The following is a 6,000-nucleotide window of genomic DNA, read 5'->3' on the forward strand; positions in this document are numbered from 1 at the left end:
ACAATTATATTTTAATTAATATAATATTAATTGGAATAACAATGTTGGTTCATCTGCCTGTATTTAATGAATATATAGTGCGTGCATGGCCATGCGTCATAGTTGTACTGTAGGCAGATTGATGCATACTGTAGCTACTTGTAATCAAATACATGAAACCATAGTTTAGTCTCTCCTTGTTTTCATTGTGCTGTGATGTTAATGATATCATATGGTAACTATGACATTCTCTGCAGTTAACATGGGTATTAATGATTTAATATTTCAAATGCATGATGTAAAATACACTTTGACTTATATAGCAACCGTCCTATTAGTACAGCCTAATTTCCTGAACTATTTTCAAAGTATCTTGCATGTGGAATATTGTAATTTACTGTCACACTCTTTTAAAGTAAACATGTTGAGCTCACAACAGAGGAAATCAAATAACCTCACAGCAAGACACAACAGATAGGGAGAGCACACAAAGACTCAGGCACTGCCTGTTTTCATTAGTAATATTGGTGTAACGTTGTTATGTCCTAAACATGAGTATGCTATCCACAGAAAAATGTATCTTCTCCAGAAAATCCCTCAACATGCATTTTACAGTTAATCAATTATTAACCTTTTGTCTTTTGTGGGTTTACTTTACAAGGGGAAAACTGTACGTTTAAACGTTTTACCTCCTGAACATCAGCGGGGTAATGTTGATGTAAGGTATACTGAGTTTACAAGGTAAATAAGACAGGCCCACAACATATTAGCCCCGTTTATACCTGGATCTAACATGCATCCTTTGTCTTGATTTGATCCACATTCTGAATGTGCCCACATTTAAACAAGTGTAGACGACCACCTCCAGAGGTTGTCAGGGACCATTTGTATCTGGATATCAATACATTTTAAACAGATCTGGATGATCTAACCATTTAAATCATAATTATACTGGTCTCTAAAATCATTGACAGGTAGCACCATTGACTTATGGCATCAATAATTGTCTTAAAGTAAATAAATGCATATTATTTTGAAAGGATATGTGTTAAATAATCTGCATACAGTGTGGCCCCAGGAAATCTGGTCACAATGCGGATACAGTGGACGGATAAGAGACCGTTTTTAAAATGATATCTTTTAACCCCTTTTTCGTGATTACGATCTTGTCTCATTGCTGCAACTCCCCAACGGGCTAGGGAGGTGAAGGTCGAGTCATGCATCCCCTGAAACATGACTCGCCAAACGACGTTTCTTAACACCCACTCGCTTAACCCGGAAGCCAGCTGCACCAATGTGTCAGAGGAAACACTGTTTGATTGATGACCGAAGTCAGCCTGCAGGTGCCTGGCCTGCCACAAGGAGTCACTAAAGCGTGATGAGCAATGTAAAGCCCCCTGGCCAAACCCTCCCCTAGCCCGGACGCCGCTGGGCCAATTGTGACATAGCCTGGGCTCGAACCTCAGGCTGTAGTGACGCCGCAACACTGCGTTGCAGTGCCATAGACTACTGTGTCACTCGGGAGGCCAAGAGGCACATTTTAATACCATGTGTAGATGCAACAGCTACAATGTGGGTACAATCAGAATGTGGATAAGATCAGGACAAATGACTCATGTTAGAACTAGGTATAAGTGAGGTTATAGTCAGTCAGTTTCAACACATGTCAAAGCAGGTCACCACTGACACACTACTAACCCTGTAGATTTATCACTGTTTGTAAATGTGTTATTGTTTTTGTTTGTCTGATCAAGTCTTTAATCATTGATGGAGCCCAAATGGTTTGGCGGCACCGGCGTTCTCAGCATGAATGATTTAGATGAACGCTGGAGGAGCCTGGAGAGGAACCTGATGTCAACTTTAATTAGAATCGAGTTTGGTCCGCATTACCTTGACTTTGAAATCCCTGCATCCCACAGGGAGACAGTGCCTGGTTTGAGAGGATGTGATTAGACTTGGTAATATCTTGGTGGCTGGCTGCTGCCTGTTGTACTTGGGGAGAATGGCAAACACTAGAGCAGTTTGTTTTACTCTACTGTAGGCTATGTACGGGGTCTGTGCTTAATTTTCTTGCCAGTTGTCCATATAAACTACTGTACATTGCACAACCACCTAATGTAGTGGTGGCTGAAGTGGTGGTACACACTTATTAATTGACTCGATCTTGGTACAATCATTGACTTAATATCTGACACTACTCATCATGATATTGAGTTTGACTGATATTTGACTGCTGGATCCCATGGGGATCCAGCACTGAGGTGTAATAAGAACTGGAGACTGCATCCAAGATGTTGAACTATTGTTTTCAAGGTAATCTACTCACGTTCGTAGACGTCGATTCATGGACCGTCTACATCCGGGTTGCATCCGGTTTATACCGACCAACATCACGTGCACTAGCGCACATGGAGCAGAGCGAGTAGCGACGACATCATCACTTCATCCAAAAACAAGGCAGACATTGGATGAATATAATTTGTTAATATCATTGGCTGTGAGTGATGTGAAAAAAAATCTGCATTTGTGCACGAAGGTGATGACTAAAGTGTCTTATTAGGAATTTTCAAATCTGACTTTTCTATGTGGCTGTTTATGGAAATTGTCTTTCTGGGGCGGGCATCAGTTAAACTGCAGTACCGAAGCAAAACTGTAGGAGTAGTCAAAACTGCTTTCAGACCAGAACCCTGGCCCCTTGGGATCCAGCAGAGAAGGGGTCCTATGGGTACCTCACTGTTGTCCCCTGATGCCTCATTTACGTCCTGACAGAAAGTCAAGGTGGATCAACGTCAGTTGTCACGTATTTGTCACAGTTCTGCACCACAATGTGAGCCACCAGGCCCCGCGGGAGCAGCCGGGAGTGTGTCTGATTTTATGGAGCTGGTGCTTCTTCAGAATCTCCTGCAGTTAGCTAACATTAAATTATCATTAGTGTCATAGTGTTTGGTAGTGTGATGGAGGATCTGTTTTACTGTCAAACAAACGACTTTAGTTAGAAACAGAATATGGCTGAATGTCAGATTCTGGGTAAGAGGGAGAGGAGAGCTGAATGAGACAATTGGAAGCTGCGGTTGAGTAGCCATTGGTAGGATGAGCAGCCATGTTGGGAATCTATCCAGGCCAGGGCACCGAGGTTATCACCCCTGTTCTAGCCACAAGATTTTTAATGACCATTGAGTCAAGACCTCAGTTTCAACAGCTCCTCCACAGATAATTGAAGATGATAACTTTTCAGAGTACTTCAATTCAGCCGATGATTCCCTCCATGAGGCACAATGCTGCATACTGTGGTTTCACCTTCAACTACTGTTCACCTCTGTCTCATTTATCTTTTTCACAGAATCCCAGTAGCCCAGTCCCACCAGCTTAATCATTTCATCTGCAGCATGATTGTAAAGGGAGCCTTTAAAGGAAGCACCACCTCCATTAAACAGTGTTTTAGTCATTCATTTGCTTTCTTAGGCTGTGCGCTTACACTGGTACTGTATGCACACTAGCAGTTCATCAATAGTTGTTCAGATTGGAATACACTTTAGAACAGATTTCAGAATACAGTTAGGATACAGTGCCTTTACTTGCATGTTACTTTCTGCTGTCACTAGCCTTGCCTGCCGCTGGTGCGATGTGATTTCACTGTGTGTTTATATGCTGTGTTTGACCCACAAGCACAGATGGAGATTCCAGACAACATGTGCCAGAGAGCAACACTCAGAAGATCCCTTCAGGGTGTCTGGTGGTTTTACATCTGCCTGCTGACTGCTTGGTTGCTGGTGCTTTGTAATATAAAAATATTTTCTATAATCTGCTTCGTGCTCCATTGGGCATCCTTTGTTGAGCGGAAGACTTCAGAGTAAATCTGTTTTTTATTGACTGTCCTTATTTGTCAAGTTAATTTCTTCTTTACAATGTGAGCAGAACACTTCAAAACCCCAGTCTGTTATGGTAGAATTCCCAGAGTGCTGCAGTTCTGTAGCTACTGTTTTATGGATTCAACTGGTCAAGTAGGCTACCCAATACAAAAGATGCATGTACATGGGTGAAAGTAGGCCGGTACGGTCCATTATGGCGTCCCGGCAAAATAAATGATGGGGGTACGCTATACCGGTAAAACTTGAGTCTATCACAATAATTTACACAAAATGCCAATAAAACTATAGGCTATTAAACCATTATTTAATATTACCACAGTGGTGTAGTGGAGGATAAACAATGCAGCTTACCCACATTTTTAGGGGGCTGGACAGTTTACCCACCTTTTGCAGAAAAATGCATTGAAAGTATAGGTGGTGTCATTTATTTTACTGCTACTTGGGCGGTAAGAAAATAAATCTACTTTCACCTCTGAATGTACAAATTAAAAATTGGCATTCTGGTCATGTGATTTCCTCTACTTACTTAACCCAATTAGCAGGCTAGTTGATTGTGATCGTTGTGATTTCTGACATCTGTGCACTGTGGAGGCAATTATTATCTAGATTTCATCACTTATGATAAGCTGATTTTGTTGATACTTCAAGCAGCCAATGCTAAATAGATATTTAATTTCATAACACACCATAGTTTAATTTAATATTTATGCACAAAGCAATGGTAGACTTTTAATATGTTGTTGAAGAATTTGACACACATAAGGCATCTAAAGAAGTAAAAAACAACTAAATAGGCCTACTGTGTTTTTTGGTAAACGTTTGATGGATAACTGAACTATAAAAGGAAGCAACAGAGATGACCTAAGGAATTCAAGTACAAAAACGGTTTTGATAAAAGAAACATGTCTTGTTATTGGCCAAATGATTCCAATGTACAGTTGCATCCCCACATGATATACACCTATAGGTTATTGTATGTTTAAGAAACACTAGACCTTTGGCTGTGGTCTGGAATCTGGAACACATGGACAAGAACAGAACAGATCAGAGTTTGGAATCATTTACATCTCACCACCATCATACTGTAGACAATGTTCTTGTTCACATGAAAATACTGAAACATGGTATATACAGAATCCTGAGGCCCCACGGCAAGTTTTCCTCAAAGTAACCCATAAATGTCTCTCTTTCGCCGAGTCTGTCTGAGTTTGCTGATACCAGAGAACGAAGAGCTGGGACAGTGGCGGCAGTAGATTCTCAGACGAATATCAGACACAGTTCAGATGTGCTGTACATCCAAATGCAGTGTTCCATCAAACAACATTGTGAAATCACTGGGTTCCCCATTGCTATGCTTCAGCTGCATCATCTCAGTGCCCTTGAGCAGCAGTTTCTTTGAGAATTCACACCTTTCCATACAGGGATGTTCACACGTATAACTGTAAGGTAAGCTGAATGTCTGGGTCCTTGGATTGATCTGAAACAAACAAAAGGGAGTGCACTCAGATATTGTGATACAGTGTATTACAGTGCAGATATAATTGTATTGATTATTAGATGGTTTATGGTAAGATGGTATACATTAACAGCTCCATGGAAGATGGAACATGTCAAAGCTGACCTTTGCAGTTAGAGGTATTCTTTGCTTGCAGGTTGTTGGGTGTTCTAAAAAAGAAAAGAGACCGTTTTCTCATATTCTTGAGTCAATACCTTGTGCCTTTGTCTGTCAATATAAAACTCTGTATTGGTCTGTTGGTGCAAATCTCCCATGACTGTACCTATCCCTCCTCCAATATAACTCTGATTCAAATTGTAATGAGAGGTTATCTTACCCGGGTGGTTTTGATCTTGTTCCCAGCGTAACACATCCAGCCTGAGTTGTCAGGCAGCGTCTTGCACTCTTCATCCTCCAGGCAGGGCTCCATCTCGCACCACCACTTACCAATCACTATGGATGCTGCGGGCAACAAAACCATAAGGTGACCTGAGTATGTCTTACCCAGTGGAAATGGAGGCAATATGAGAGAGCAGTATATGACTTGAAGATGGATTGGTGGCTAGCACTGAAGCAACCTTAGGTGTATTTACAGTGGCTTGTGAAAGTATTCACCCCCCTTTGGCATTTTTCCTATTTTATTGCCTTACAACCTGG

The 6,000-nt window shown here is 41.2% G+C and overlaps 1 long non-coding RNA gene across 1 annotated transcript; it reads right to left on the minus strand.

The window, feature by feature from the left end:
• Positions 1-4,534: 4,534 nt before the first annotated feature.
• Positions 4,535-5,795, minus strand: LOC115132830 (uncharacterized). Its single transcript, XR_003864130.2, has 3 exons — positions 5,681-5,795; positions 5,470-5,513; positions 4,535-5,325 (listed from the first exon to the last, which is right to left on the minus strand). It is a non-coding gene; the product is annotated as an uncharacterized LOC115132830 (long non-coding RNA).
• Positions 5,796-6,000: the final 205 nt, after the last annotated feature.

The sequence above is a fragment of the Oncorhynchus nerka genome, linkage group LG7 (assembly GCF_034236695.1).
Source record: "Oncorhynchus nerka isolate Pitt River linkage group LG7, Oner_Uvic_2.0, whole genome shotgun sequence".
NCBI lineage: Eukaryota > Metazoa > Chordata > Actinopteri > Salmoniformes > Salmonidae > Oncorhynchus > Oncorhynchus nerka.